The sequence below is a fragment of the Myodes glareolus genome, chromosome 11 (genome assembly GCF_982192425.1).
Source record: "Myodes glareolus chromosome 11, mMyoGla1.1, whole genome shotgun sequence".
Classification (NCBI taxonomy): domain Eukaryota; kingdom Metazoa; phylum Chordata; class Mammalia; order Rodentia; family Cricetidae; genus Myodes; species Myodes glareolus.
The window spans coordinates 33,497,351-33,514,176 of record NC_142036.1 but is presented as its reverse complement, the minus strand read 5'-3'; the positions used below and the strand labels follow the sequence as shown (position 1 = coordinate 33,514,176).

The 16,826-nt window shown below is 34.6% G+C and overlaps 1 pseudogene; it reads right to left on the bottom strand.

Moving 5' to 3' along the window:
• Positions 1 to 15,960: 15,960 nt before the first annotated feature.
• LOC125410128 (U6 spliceosomal RNA) lies at positions 15,961 to 16,059 on the bottom strand (annotated as a pseudogene).
• Positions 16,060 to 16,826: the final 767 nt, after the last annotated feature.

Genomic DNA, 16,826 nt, shown 5'->3' with positions numbered 1-16,826 from the left:
AGAAAAAGTAAACAAAGTTGAATTTGATTGTTTGTTTGTGTGTCTCATACTTTATTGTATTCTCCTTTTCATTTTTGTTTGTTATTTTGCTATTGGAATTGTGGGGAAACCATGTTTTTCAGAATAATATCATGTTTGAAATACTAACTCAAAATAGATGGCCACTTGCTTTCCCTAAAAGTCTTAACGTAAAAAAGCAGGTAAAATGTTAATAAACATGAGACATGGGTTTCAGAAGTACCAGTAGGTGGTCTGTGCTTATTGTGTTCCTTTTACAAAGTTACAATCACTCCGAAGTTGTGAATTCATGTGATGTTTTCTCACTGGTCTTTATTAAGCACTAAGGAATTTCTAACCTTCCTAAGCTAAATGTACAGTGTCCATTTCTCCAGGCTTGTAAATTCTGCCCTGTTTCCAGTAATATGTAATTGGTCCATAACGGGGCCATGATTTGACCTTTTTGTACAAGAACTGCAAATGCAAGCAGCAAAAGTCAGTGTGGCATGCCAACATCATGACACGCATTAGAAAACCACTGGATCACTCTAGAGATTTGCTTGTTTGATTTTGACTTTGAAAATCTGGGGTTGCTTTCTGATAGAACCACAAATGAAAAGTGTGAGGATTTTGTCTTGCATGGTCTTGGTTCTTCAGTAAGAAGATGTACTCTGGGAGGCACAGCGATGTCTCAGTGAATAAGAGCTCTTATTATACAAACATGAGAAGATGAATTCAGGTGCTCATAACTGTAGAAAGCCAGGTGCTGTTGCAGGTACACCTATAAGACCAGTCAGAGATAGGAACAACTCAGAAGCTTCCCAACTCACAGCCCAGTTTCAGGTTAAGTTTTTTTCTACAGTCCCGGTGAGGCATTTCTGTTATTAAAATTAGTATCTAGTCCTTCTATATAAGTGTCTATGTAGTGCTGTCTAAATACAGTTGATGTTTTTTATTTACTCCTCCACATATAATTAATCTCATTTTATTCCTTAGCAATCATTGCAAGACAGCATCAGATCTTCTATATAAACACTAAATTCTTTGTGGAAAGAAATGGAAACCAGACATTTTTTCATGCTCTAATTTTAGCAATGTTTCCTAACGGAGCTTTAGACATTTTTACTTATTGATTTTTGTAGAGCTTTTCAGATATATATCCTATGTAAATTTTTCTTAGTATAAATGATAAAAATGGTAGATAATAAAACTAAAAAACAAAACTGTAAGAACAACTAAATATTTTATTGAGTAACTTGATTTTGGATAATTCCATAATATAAATGAAGTGTTTCATTACTTTCTTCTCCTCTGAAACCTCTCTTACTTCCTACTCTTATCTGTAATTGAAATTTTTAAGATGATTTAAATTATTCGTTTATATAAAAGAAAAAAATATTTTCAATATTTCCTCAAGGCAACTTCAGCAAAATACATGAAGCATGGACTATTTAAGTAAATAAGTAAATGAATAAGATATCAAAACACATAATCTAAACAAAAATAGGAAAACAATATTAAGTTAGCAAAATAATTTTTTGTTTAGTTAAAGAATTCACACAACTGCTTTAAATGGCAGTTAGAACATTCCCTGTCTTTTGCTATAACTTTCATAATAGAAAAAAATCTTAAACATGGCAGCTTATAATTTCAAAGGCAGAGATATAAGTAAATATCAACAATATGAGTGGGAATTAGGGAAAATCTTTGAGTCTAGTGGAGGTTGTTCTGACAAAGGCTTTGTGTAATGCATCACACAATCCACGTGAAAATCAGTTGCCTCACTTGAAAAGAGATTAACGCAAACAATTGAATAACATTAAAATGCTTGGAAATTTAATTTTGCATGGGACATTAATTTTCATGATAAAATTCAGGAACTTTTTTAAAAAGCAAATTGGATTTTAATCAACCTAGCATTTTTCATTTAAATACATTTTTATCTTTCCCTAAAAGATATCAAGATGATTGTTCCTCTTAAATGTATTTACATTATGTTCTAGAAAAAAATTGTTTAAGACACAGATTTCTGTTGATAATACTTTATTAATATAAGTAGAATATACATAGAAGTAAAATTCTGTTTTGGTCAAACAATTATAAGGCATATAGGGAATATAATTTTAAGAAGTATATAATCAAAGCTGGGTGGTAGTGGTGCATGCCTTTAATCCCAGCACTCGGGAGGCAGAGGCAGGTGAATTTCTATGAGTTTGAGGACAACCTGGTCTACAAGAGCGAGTTCCAGGACAGAGTCCAAACCTACAGAAAAACTCTGTCTCGAAAAACCAAAAAAAAAAAAGTATATAGTCTTGGAAGATAAAATAGTAAAAACAATTAACAAGCAGCTACTGAAATATAGTTATTAATATATGCTATAAGAAATGTACGAGAATTTTGTAAGACAAAACATATGTAGCATTAAGGCATAGCAAAATGAATGAGTCTTGCTAGCTTGTGCTTTCTGGTGATTTTAAAAAGAACACTCAGTTATGAATATACAATTGCTACTCTCTCGGGGACTTTCAGAGGTGACTCTGCATGTTAAAGAGCCTGAAACTCCGTAGGCCTCTGCTATCCTACAAAGAGTGGTGAGAACTCCCTTAATTTATATTGGCCCTTGTCTTTCATTATATAAAGTGACAGCAAAATCAGGGAAGATGTTACTCTACGTTCCTTCATGATTGAGTGAATTGAAATATTCAAATTAGGTAACAAAATAAGAACTTGAATCACAATGGACTAGAAATGAAAAATTCAAGGTCAGGCTTATAGTACTAATTAAGTGGTCGGACACATGTGCAGGAATATTTTATATTCAGAATAGCCCATGAATTTAAATGGTCTAGATACACACTAAATTGAGTATACTATTGACATCACATTGCCAGTGAGTGTAAATAAGACCCTACACAATTAAATTGACATTGGAATGAGAAAGATGCTAGATATTCAGTGGCTGATGGAAAATGTAATGGTTTGAACTGAGCATTCAATTTGAAAAAGCAATTGCAAAGATGGTGTTATACATTAAAGTCATTCATATAATTTCTTAATGGTGTGTGATACACACCCATATCTCCCCACCTACCCATAAACAACTGATTAGCCTATACATCAAAATAAGATAAAAGATATTTGTAAACATTATTAAGGTCCTCAGAGCACGGTGACATAGAATTATTAATTCATTAATTATTATTCATATAGTATTAGGATATAATATTATATATGTAATAAATCTATCGCTACTATATTATATCTTGGTGAAAATTGCTGTTGGAAGCATGTGATGATGTAAGCATAATATGGGGGGATGTGAGCTGAAATTCTCCTATTGTTAGCATACCATTTATATTTATGATTTGGGTTCTTTCTCTACTGTTACCAAGAATGGAATAATAAAAGCAACTTTGATGATTTCAGAACATTTCACAGGATTCCATTGTGATCAGTGGTTTCTGCTTTCTTTGCAGAGTAAATGCATTTATTTATATTTCTTTGTGACAGCATGTCTTCCTCTCCTTAATGGTTGTGACTACTGTAGCTCATTATTACTATGGACATTTTAGTCATCACAAGGCTTTTCAAATTTTGCAGAGTACATTATTCTGGACCCTAATAATGAATTATGCATTCAGTCAAAATTTAGTAGCCCTTATGTGCCAGCAACTTTCTAGACACCAACAAAAACGGATTAATAGAATTCCACCTACCTTAAAAGACAGGAGCCCTAACGGAAATTCAAAGAGAGCAGGTGCTACTATTAATGCAATGTAACAAGTGCTGATTGAATGAGGTAGTAATGTGTTCTATATCTTTTTGTAAATACAATATCCCACATAAATATAACAAGGGACATATGAAGAGTGCTGCAATAATGAGTTTGTGTGCTGATCGTAGTTTCTTAAGAGAATAATAGAGGAAAGATAAATAAAAATCCCATCGACACTTCCACTTTCTAAGTTCAGCTTCATTTCTCTGTTTTCCTTCCCAGCTAAGGTCCTCCGAGACACAAAGGACCTTCTTTCTTTCACATTTTCCTTTCCCACTCCTTTCTTGCTCTAACTTGTATTTGCATCACCAAACTCTAATGTTGTGACTCAAACGCAGGACTTCACAAATGCAAATCAAGTCCTTAGCTATTAAGTGAAGTCCTGAGGAGAGGTTTAAGTAAATTCTACTGTGTTATATTGCCAGAGAATTTGAAAGATACTATCAATACCTTTCTTTAAAAAGGTTTGAATCTCAGTATTCTCTCCCACCACACTTTCATTGTGTACTTTCTTTTCTGTGGATTGCTATATGTCTTCTTTTCACAAAACTCTTTAATCAAATCCCCAATGCTTTTATTCTTTCTCCAACAGCGATTTTTATGGCTAAATCTCATCATTTGGTTGCATTTTCCATTCACACTAAGCTTTCCTGTGTGCATTCATTTCTACTCAATGCCTTCTTCTTTTACTCCCAGTCTGATTGTTCAGCTGTCTTATTAACATACCATTTCAGTGTCTAATATATATGTAAAGATAGAAATTCTTCAACAAACTAACAATTTGCTTTCCATTAACTTGCCCTATGGTTTATGATTTAAATTATCCATCAGTGCAACCATATATCACTAGCTCATGTTGGAACACCAAAAGTGAATGGCTTTTTACCTTGGTCTATCATGTAGCCACTGTATCTCCACAGAAAGTACGATACTTCTGTGTCTGCCTTAAATTCTAAAACAGAGGATGGGCAATATAAAAAACTAGAGACCATAATACTGCTTCTCCCGACTCCTTATATTCTCAAAAGTTTTTGTTTTTGATTTTCTATGAAAATAGAGCCTGTCAATTGGACTTCTAGATTGAGCTGTCTCTTCATGGATATTTTCTTCAGCTCAACTTCCAGCTTCCCATTTCCACACCCAGCATTTCTAAACAGTAGATAAGTAAAAGTAATTTCTATTGGAATAATCTATTCTTTAGCTTTAAAAGACAGTGTTTTCAAAACCTTTCGCTGCAGACTGTTTTGACCTTTAAATATTAGAAAATTATAGGGGTGAGTATGACCCATAGCAGGGGGTCTTAGAGGACACCTGGCAGAAGAACTCTTGGGTTTGAAGTTTGAAATGGGACAAAATGTTGAGCTAGACTTAAAAACCAACTGCATTACACACTTAATCCTGAAAGTCCAAGAGAGAAGCTGTTCAGTTGTATTACTGAATATACATAACTGAATGTATGTCCGTGTTCATGTATGTAATACTGTATGTGTATTGTATGTGTGCTGCATGAGTGTGACTATATGTGTAGTTAAACAAATACTTTTCTTATATACTTAACAATTTGGACTTATGAGAACTGATCCAATTATATGTAGATTCTCAATAGTTATTAAGTACTTCTGAAGTTCTTGAATAAATAAAATTATTTTTCTTAATTTTTTCTGTTTTTGGAGCCAAGAGACTTGGATATCATAAAAAAATTTTAGATTGGAGATATTGGGTTGATGTTAATTCCAAATTCAGTATTCCATCATGCATAGCTTATTTCAATTCAGTATTCTTGTTGTTAAATACAATTGTCCTAAAATTTTATTCTAATATTAACAATATCCTCAAACACTTGACTACTTTATAGATTTTGAAGTCAGTTCTATTTCTTCTCCCTGAAGGTTGCAATATACATACATACATACATACATACATACATAATATGTATAGTATATATCCTAAGTTGGTGTAATCATGACTACGTTATCTATTTAAGTCATAGAAAGCTAATACAATCACAGAAATAATTTTTAACTAGGAGAAATTTAAGTATTGACCATTGTTTTACTCAACTCAACAACCTAAACGTAAAGGTCTCTTCATCATGTCTAGTGGCTAAACAATGACACCTTGGGCCAGTACTGACAGAGATAGCATGATGGGCTATAAAATGGTCTTTAGCATTAATGCCCTAATAAATTTTGGTGTTTGATTTTCCCTGACTTCAGTTAGTAAAACAGAAAAAAAGTCCCTCTTCCTGTATATGCCTATTTCCAGAAAAGCTCTCATAAGTATTCAAAGTATCCTGTTGAATTCCCTTACCTGTGGGTCTATCTTGCTCTCCATAACATGTCATGAAATGCTTTCTCAAAGGACTTTTTCCATTTGCTATGGGTCTTAAAAGTCACATTCTGCAGCTATCTATTTTTCTGTCATGAGTAACAGCAACTGAAAGCACTTAAGGCATGATAATGCAGTTCTCAGTTCAACAGGCAACTTTAGTGTCTACAGAACCCTTTGCTCTATCTCTCCTTTGACGTCAGTTTTAAATCTATATCATCATTCATACCTAGTTATTTGATTCTCACTTTGAAGTACTTGCATAGCAAAAGTCTTGTCTATATATTAAGTGCTTCTATACTTAAGAATGGCTCTTGAGTATGCATTTGCCCCTAGCTCTATATGGTTAGTACTATGATGATCTGCATATGAGAAGCTGAAAAGGAAACATAGAGCATTGCCGTCATGCACCAGAAATATCATGTCTGAAATAGAGGATTGAGAATAGGAGGCTTCAGTTTGGAATCCAAACCTACTCCATTCTTGTTCATTGGAGATTCATACTGAGGAGTGGAATCGAATTCCATCTCAGAGTCTGTAAGGGTTTGTAACTGGTAGAACTGAGATATGTCCCAGTCAATTGATCATCTATGTAAGAAGCTATAAAGTGAGGTTGATCTGTAAGTATTATAAAAGCTGTGACATGAGACTTTGTTGTGTTTGCATACTTGCAATATCATTTAATGTACTAAATTAACTGAAAAAAATGAATGCTCGTGCCAACATTCCCTTTCCCCTTCCCATGCCTTATGTCTATGGTTATGTATTTACCATCTACAGAAAATGTAATTCTATCAAATATTCTTTCTGTGAGGTATCTGAAATAAAACTCTCTAAATTAAGCTTTTTTATGGTTGTGAAAACATAAAAGCTGCTGGGTAGAACCACCTTTCTCCTCTTAAGTGAGTTGCACATGCTTATAAAACAAAAGCCAGCATCAAGGACAATGTGATTGGAGAACTCACATTGTAATAGTAACAGCAGTGAAAGCTGCAGTGGATTGTATCATATTTTCCCGTTGCTCACATGGCCAGAGAAGGATGGCTAAAAAGACTTCAGCTATGTATGTGCTTTTGGCATCAAAAAATCTAGTCTTTTAAGTCTATTTCAGAATAACAAAAAATATTTAAAATTTTAGCAGGTATCATAAGCCTTCTTTTTCACACAGAAAACAACAGTGTGCACACACACATACCTTCATGCACACATCCACACACACACACATACATCCACACACTTAAAGACATGTGTGTGATATAAAATCAAACACTTGTTCACTTGTATTGCTATACCTAAACGTTACGCAAGAGGGCAGTGTAGCTATGAACATTACCCTCTACCAGGTTATCTTCAAATTCTTTGATACTTTTACAAAATATAGAAGCATACATTAATTAATATGAATGTCATGCAGTTGTTTTAAAAGCACTTAGCTTGTACTTTATTGTTAATAGATCTTAATTTCTTAGAATCTTGATACATATAGAGGAGTGATTTTGACTGATTTTATTTTTTAACAAAATGAGTGAAGACAAGTTTGAATCAAATTCTTTCATTTGCTACAATACTTTAAGGGAAAAAATCAGAAATATTATGGAATGATCAAGACAAAGCTGGCAGAGATAAGTATTCATTTACATTTTAATAAAAAAATAGCTTACAAGAAGAGAAGAAAGATTTTAAATATTTCCTAGAATCTTGTTTGAAATGTAAAAGAAAAATAAAGTATTCATATTAATTTAAGAGCATGCTTACTGCTTTTTCAGGAGCTTCTCACTGATTTCTGTTATTCTGCTCGGTTTGGGACATAGAAGACTTCCACCAACTAAAGTAAAATAAAATAAAAATCTCATCCCACTTGAACTGTACGAAGGAGGGAAAAAACCAACTGAGTAGCAGAGCAGAAACTGGCAGTATTAGTGAGAATCAGATCTCTCCTGAGGGGACACCTAAAATAACATACTTATAGACATATATAACATATTATATTATGTTATGTAACATTATAACACACATATAGACATATCTGAAATGAAATATTCATTCATCTTATATCTCTCATTGACATGAGTTGTCCAATTTAAATTTTCTATAGAGCTGACTTAAAGATGAATTATTTGATTTTGACATCTCTGTGTCGGATAGTAAGTTCCATTGAAAAGGGCATTATTAAAGCACGATGTTTCTATTACATCGTGCTAACCTAATACTGAAGCTGCCTTTGATTTCAGTCCACGAGCCCTGTAGTGTACAATCAAATGAATCCTATATGATACAGTGGGTAACGTGAGGCTATGGTATCCAAAATACTTCCTTCTGGAAAGACTATTGCCTTCTTCACAGTTGCTCTATCTGCTTCTTTTTTTATTTATCAAAATCCCATGCCCAAGAAAAAAAATGATTGGCAAAAGTGGGCATTTAGTAATTAAAAGTAAACCAAATGAGAGAGGACATATGTGACTTGGCAAAATAAATAAAGTCTAATTTTTCACAGTTTTTATAATTCACAAGACTGAAATTCAGACTCAGAGGAAGAAAAAGCAAATATAATGGGGGAAGGGTTGCTGTTTTATTCAGTACCCTTAGATAGTATTTGGAAAAGTGGTTTGGTTTGATCCTTTCATGCATTTCCTCATCTCCTCCATGGGGTTTTCTGAAAGGCAGTGAAAGGTATCTGAACAACTGCTTTTTATCCATACCTCTGTTCAGTATACATTTCTGAAAAGTAGAAGCATATGACAGACCAGTCTCAATCTTAACTAAGGTGTAAATAGATTTGCAAATGGCCAATACCTGTCAATTAGTGAAACCAAGAGTGAAGGTTTGGTCCCTATTTGAAGTGGTTAAGTCATTGACAGTGTTTTTCAGGTATCTTTGGTTCAAATCTTTTGAAAATGAACATAAAATATTTTTAAGAAATATGGGTGCATATTTATACATGCTTATATATGAATGTATATACATATTGTATTTTACGTTTCTTGCTGCTATGAAAAATACCCAACAAGATGTTAAAGAACTAAATGTTTATTTTGCCTAACAGTTTATGGGTATATTCATCATAACGAGGAAGTCATGATATGAACTCTAGTTTTAATGGCAGAAACATAAGGTAACTGGACACATCAGATCCTTCACAGGCAGAAAACTTACAGAGAAGAATGCTTCGACTCAAATTACTTTGGTCCTTTTACCTGTGTTTAAGACCTGAGCCCAAGGGTGGGTTCCTCCACCACTCTACATAGGTATATCCTCCTTATTAAAACTTTCCAGAAATATCATCATAGATACACCATGAGCTGTGTTTCTATAGTGATCCTGAATCATTTGAAATTGAACAATAACTATCAGGGATACACACAGCGAGGGGCGGGGGAAGATACCCGAAACAAATAGTTGAAATTTAGGAATTTCCAACCTTGTCTTTGTGGCTCAATAAATATATAATACTTTAGAGTCACTATCAGATGTGGGGTGAGGTTACAATTTATCGGATATGATTGTCGTAGAACCATATGGACTTCTTGTATTTAGAAGACAGATAATTTGGAGGCTAGTAAGAATCATGTGCTTCTCAAAAAGTACTTTTTAAGTCTGATATAGTTGACAAATTTGGTTCAGACTCAGAAGCTGAAGTATAGAATGATCTAGCATATCCACAGATTCAAATGTGTTTATTGCCTTCATCTGAATTTTAAGAATGTATCAGACTTACACTTAAGAAAACTGTGAATTTTGGTATAAACACACCTGTGAAATTTAAACTTTATTCCACTTGATGACAATGTATAAAATAAATTTCTATCTATGTATATATAATTGAATATATAAGTATAGTATGTGTATATGTGTGTATGTGTGTGTGTGTGTGTGTGTGTGTGTGTTTGTGTGCTATTTGAGGCTTTCACACACCAGGTTGTGAGTGTGGAGTCATTGGACACCTTGTGTGAGTCAGTTATCTCTTTCCATCATGTATGTTTCAGGAATTGAGCTTAGTTTGTCCTTTGTAGCATCAAGAGACTTTAACTGCTGAGCCATATCACCTCTCATTCAGTGCTATAAGATGAATATTTGTGTATGAGTCCATGATGACACATCATAAATGAATAGCTAATTTTGAATAAAAGGAATATAGATAATCACTATGGGAAAACATCGTGTAATAACTACAGAAATAATCAACTGTGATAAGGAAATCATGAGAAAAGCAGTGGAGAGTATATGGGTAGCTGTAACATAATTCCAAGTAAGATGTCTATTAGTTCCAGAGGGAAAAGAGGCAACTTTATAAGGGAGAACTTGTCATGTACTGCATTGGCCAGTTCTTACTGGTAAGATGTATTGACATGGGGCTTTTGCTAAAATTGTCAGTAACAACAGCAATACATACTTTGGTGACTTTTGTCCTTTTTGCATTGTACAAAATAATACTCAATTTAATCATGACAAAATATACAAATCCTGCTTGAGTGGAACCACACAAAATACACAGTAAGATCTCGTCAGAGTGATGAAGTATAAAATGATGATGAAGAATCTAGTACAACTTAGAAGAGACTGAAATCACCTGACATTTGGAACATGGGTTGCTAGATTTGAAAACTCAGGAAGAACGCTGCTGCCAAAGCTCACTAGATTGGCATCAAGTCTGTAGATCAATCACAGATCAGATCCAGGTGATGTAGATCAGCTACAGATAGATGAGACTCTATCAAATGAAGCATAATTGTAAATGAGCCAAGGTGTATGAAATGTTTATTGGAAGAACTATGCCAGTGATATATGACTACTGCACTACTCTACACTTTGTTTTATAAAACAAACTTATTTTGAAATAGAAGAGGTGGAAAGTGAGTCAGGAGAATTACGAGTCCGGAGTCAGTCTGTGGCATACAGTTATATCTTTCCTAAAACAAGCGAGACTGAAGGTGATAAGTTTTCAACCTGTTTGGAAAAGTAATTGAATTTTTATTGAGAGTAATTGTATGATTTAGTTATTTATTATTCTATCCATACACTAGCAAGCCCACTGCATAAATTATCTCAGCCCTCTCACATAAAACATTCTTCTTGCCACTTTAATAAGGGTCAGTTACCAATTACAAAGATTAAATCATTTGCTCCAAGCAGAAAGTATAAATTTGTTTTGTAAGTGTAGAAAAAACTTTTATTTTATGAATATTTAATGAGATATTGTTTTAAATACATATGGTCTAGGTCTCATTTTATAAGTGCAAAATTACTAGTACCATTACAAAAAATTGAGAAAATAAATTTGAAGAGGTTAAAGATGAAATAAAGGTGGTTTATGTCAGGCTATTTATGATTCCCACCTTGGCTCTGTACAATCTTTTCTAAGTCCATCAGAGACCATGAAGCTTTTTCCATATTTTATATTCTCTCCCTAAATACTATTTTGCATATGAAAAAGAGTTAATGGAAACTTCACTCTACTTTTCTTTTGTTTAAATGTACACATAAAGAATAGATTCATCTGTATCGCCATCCATCGTCCGATGAAGGTTCCCTCTGATCTTGCCTTCTTTGCTCACGTTCTCTTTCCTTCTGCTTCTCGTTTGGACTTAGGGAGTTAAGTCCAGTGTTCCAATGTGGGTCTCTGTCTCTATCTCCATCCATCGCCAGATGAAGGTTCTATGGTGATAAGCAAAATATTCATCAGTATGGTTATGGGCCTAGGCCGTTTCAGGCACCCTCTCTTCTGTCCAGAGAACAATCTGGGGATCTCTCCTTGGACCTGGGATCCCATTTATAATCAAGTCTCCTGTAAACCCTAAAATGACTCCCTTAGTTGAAATATATTCTTCCCTGATCCCATATCCATCCTTCCTCCCTCCCCTCATTCCAGTCCACCTAGTTTTCCCCATTCCTCCCCTACTCCCTTCTCTCTAACCCTATCCCCTTCCAACAACCCTCCCACCCCACCATGTACCCGAGGTTACCTGGGACTCTTGTCTATTTCCAGTCTCCAGGCAGATAGCTACATGATTTTCATCAGGTTCACCTTCTTATTTAGCTTCTCTAGGATCACGAATAATAGGCTCAAAGACCTTTAATTATGGTTAGAATCCACATATGAGTGAATACATACCATATTCCTCTTTTTGGGTCTGGCTTACCTCACTCAGTAAAGCGTTTTCTATTTCCATCCATTTGCATGCAAAATTCAAGATGTCATTGTTTTTTACTGCTGAGTAAAACTCTAATGTATATACGTTCCACACCTTTTTTAACCATTCTTCTATTGAGGGGCACCTAGGTTGTTTCCAGGTTCTGGCTATTACAAATAGTGCTGCTATGAACATAGTTGAACAAACGCTTTTGTAGTATGATAGGGCATCTCTTGGGTATATTCCCAAAAGTGGAATTGCTGGGTCCTGAGGGAGGTTGACTCCCAGTTTCCTGAGAAACCGCCACACTGATTTCCACAGTGGCTGCACAAGTTTGCATTCCCACCAACAATGGATGAGTGTTCCCCTCATTCCACATCCTCTCCAGCATAGGCTATCATTGGTGTTTTCGAGTTTGGCTATTCTGACAGGTGTAAGATGGTATCTCAAAGTTGTTTTGATTTGCATTTCCCTGATCGCTAAGGAGGTTGAGCATGGAGACCCACATTGGAGCACCGGACTGAGCCCCCCAAGGTCCAAATGAGGAGCAGAAGGAGGAAGAAAATGAAAAAAGAAATAAGGACTGCGAGGGATGCGATCACCCACTGATACAAGGGGACGGATCTAATGAGAGTTTACCAAGGCCAGTTGGACTGGGACTGAACGAGGACGCAATCCAACCAGATACTCTGAATGTGGCCGGATTCTCTGAATGGGGCTGGCCCGGAGTCTTTATGAAAAGCCATTGACAATGGCACTGGGACTTGTTTCCTCTGCATATACTTGATTTTGCGGATCCAGTCCGTCTGGACATTCACCTTCCTGTACCTGGAGGGAGGCGGGAGGAACTTGAACTTCCCACTGGGCAGGAAACCCTGACTGCTTGTAGGGATGGAGAGGGAGGAGGAGATGGAGTGGGGGGAGTGGGAGGGTGGTGGAAGGAGGGGCGGAAATGAAAACTTTTATAATTTAATAAAATTACTAAAAAAAAAGAACAAAAGAAGATGAAATAACTCCCCCCCAAAAAAGGAGTAAAGATAATGAAATAAATATTAAACTTGTGGAAAAAGTAATAGAGTAAGAAAAATAAACCATATAAAGATGGAATGTACACAGAGAGTCTGGATTATGTATATTATTATGTTTTCTTTGAATTTTTTGACTGTTAAAGACCTATGTAATGAGAGACATTTCATTGTATGGGCTGTAAATTAAACCAACATAAAGGTATCTTGACTTCAAAAAAAAAGAATAGATTCATATGTACTCATAATTCAGTCAAAGACTTACTTAAATTTTTTCAAAAAATACAGAATAAGTATATATTGTATCCTTACTGAATAAACATGCACAAGCAGGTGACCAATCCAAGACAACTTAACAAATGTTGAAAAGTCAAAGCTTTCAATATCTGCTTAATTCATCTCTGAGTCCCTTTCTATGTTAGGTTGGTGTTTGTTCTAGTGACAAGAACAGTGTTGGACATTATTCAGTGCTGATTCATATCATGAAACTAAGTTTGACACATGAGCTGTAGACTCTGGAAAGTTCTATGTGTTCTCTGGTTAACTGTGACTGTGATGTTGAATGACTGTGGTTCACGCTGTATCTGAATGTAGCTCTGAGATGAGGTTTATCCTTTAAAGGAGAAGTCAAAAGTTCAGACAAGCATAGCAGGTATCAGATCCCCATTAAAGGGAGAACATGGAATAGAACATTTTAAAAATTGTTATTTGTTGTATCCTTTAAGAAATAGATGTCACACTTTGGAGTGTGTTTAGGTGGTTTAAGGCATAGAAACAACTAGAAATATAAAGATTTGCACAAAATTTTTCTTCTAAAGAGTATGGAACAAGAGAAAAAGAGCACCTTCTCACAACATCTGACATTTTTCAACCACACTGTACACACTTCCAGTGAGACTCAGAACACACTATGGATGCTGGTGCATTTGTCCTCAGAGTTCCAAGGTACCTAAATATGCTTACCATATGTTGTGCAAGTGTCATTTGCTTCTGTACAGACTCTTTCCTAAGTGTGGGCAAAATTGATTCATTTCTGAGAAAAACTACTAATCCTGTCAGGAGTCAAGATGAAGCAAGTGAGAGTCAATATTTGTTCAAGACAATAACACTTTTCATGTGGAGATAACTCAGCAGTGGAAATAAATTTTATAGAATAATTTCTCTAAGAATATGTCAAGTTGTTTTAGGAATAAATCTAACATATTATTATTTCTTGTACTTAATATATTCATTCTAATAGTAATATTGGAAAACAAAAAAATATAAATGAAGAATTTATTTTATGTCAAAGATTTTTTTTCCTAAAAGTATTCATACATTTCAGGAAATAAACAAAAAATTCTTCTTTCCATGAGTAAAATAGTGTAATAAATTGAAAAATGTAAGTTAAAAATGTTCAGTAGTTTTCAAAAATTGTTTTAAGAATAGATGTAAGAGAGAAATAGTTGGGCAACCAGTTCTCCTTGCAACATTCAGGTCTCAGACCATTTTTTTAAAGCCCCAAAACCCCATTAAGAACTGTGATGAATTCACCTTTAATGTGGTCCTAAAAATTGACTAATGATTTTTTTCAAATAGATGTATAATTGAATTGATTTCAAAATCCTTAGGACTATATCCATAGATTGACTCCACTCTGAGATATCATGATAAGTCTCTTTAACAGCAGTGAATGGTCAAAGCAGAGATGCTTAATTCTTCCAAAACTGACAACAAGTGGCTGGTGGGTACTCAGCCTTAGATATGATATTGAAGTCACTGTTCAGAGGCCCAGGGGATAGCATAAAAAAGAGAGTAGAAAGCTCAGAAAGGTAAGAAGATGAAGAGAAATGCTATAGAACACAGTCTTCTGAATATGACATAGGAATTAAATTCATGGACACTTAACAGTTGTGAACACCTGTACAAGACTTTAACACACACAAATGGTGTGGAACAATTGTCTATATTCTGTAAATTATGTTTTAAATAAATGCTGATTGGCCACTAGCCAGGCAGGAAGGATAGGCAGGACAATCAGACAGGAAGTAGAGGTGGGTCAATGAGAACAGGAGAATTCTGGGAAGAGGGAATCTCTCTCTGCAGTCCTGACCAGACACAGAAGAAGGAAGATGTGACCTGTCACACCAAAAAAGGTACTTAGCCATGTGACTAACATAGATAAGAATAATGGGTTAATATAAGTTGTAAGAGTTAATAAGAAACCTGAGCGGGTCAATCAGTTTATGACTAATATTGACCTCTGTGTGACTTTGTTGGAACTTAACGATTATGGAAACTGGGCAGGACAGAAACCTCCAACAACAAACAAGCAAGCATATATTGCATACACACATAGATACGTAAGCATACAGCACACACACACACACACACACACATACACACACACTCACACAGAGTCTGTAACTGTGAAAATACACAACACATTCAATAAATCAGTAAATAGGTTGCACCTTCCAAAACTCAATTATTAATGCACATAGCAAAATATTTAAGTGAAAGTGTTTCCCTTCAATAATATAAAGAGAACAAACATATAGACTATACCTAATTTGACCATCTCATGAAATTAGTCAATGAATGTTCTGGGAATGCATACATATGCCACTGTGTTAGGAGCATGACAATCTGGTTCATGTGTATGCCTTCAATTCATCTCATGCTGCTTTTACACCAGAAATATTGTTACAGACTTTGTTGTTGTTACAACAATATAGAGAGTTCATGGATTTGCATTATCATCTTTGCACAGGTACCATTCTAATCTTCTCTGTATCATTCCAATGTTAATATATATATAGTATGCAAGGATAGAGTTTGGTCTTTTCACATAGTCTTCTGACAACATGCTGTGCAGTATTCACATTCTTGGGTTTGGTGTATTCTTCCCATTTTATGTCCATAAGTAAATATGGTTGGTGTCTTGGCTCAAATATTAACTTCTCCTTCATTCTTATTTATCTATTCACACTGTTATAAACCTTTCAAAGTAAATATTTACAAATTTTATTGCTTGTGTTTCAGTCTGTGAACTTATTTATATGGTGAAGCTTTTGTTTAATCTTTCATACTTTCCTATATGTAGCTTAAACATTAATTTTTCCATATGATGCCCCAGCATAAAATGGATATTAAAGCTCCTAATGGTTGCATTATTTCCAAAATATGTCCCTGTGATAGAACATTTGAAATAGCTGCATAAATATAAGAAAAATTCTACCTGGAAACTATTATATAACTTTTGACTTTTTGACCCTTTGAGAGTCCATTCCCTCATAGGTACATTTATATAAGTCTTTTGTTGGCTATGAAAATGACCCTTAAATGCACATACTCTCTTTACATAGTATGCCAGTGGAATATAAAATGTCACCACATATCACTTATGTGTTAACTGTAAAAATTAACTGAGTCAAGACTATCATTTATTTAAAAGAAGATTTCTTTCAGTTCAGAAATAGAAAAATGAGTGATTTTTACTTTTCTATGAGTTAATGAAGTGCACAGATTAGACAGAGAGATAGAGAGAAATGGTGGGAGAGAAGGAATAAAGAAAGAAGGAGAGAGAGAAGG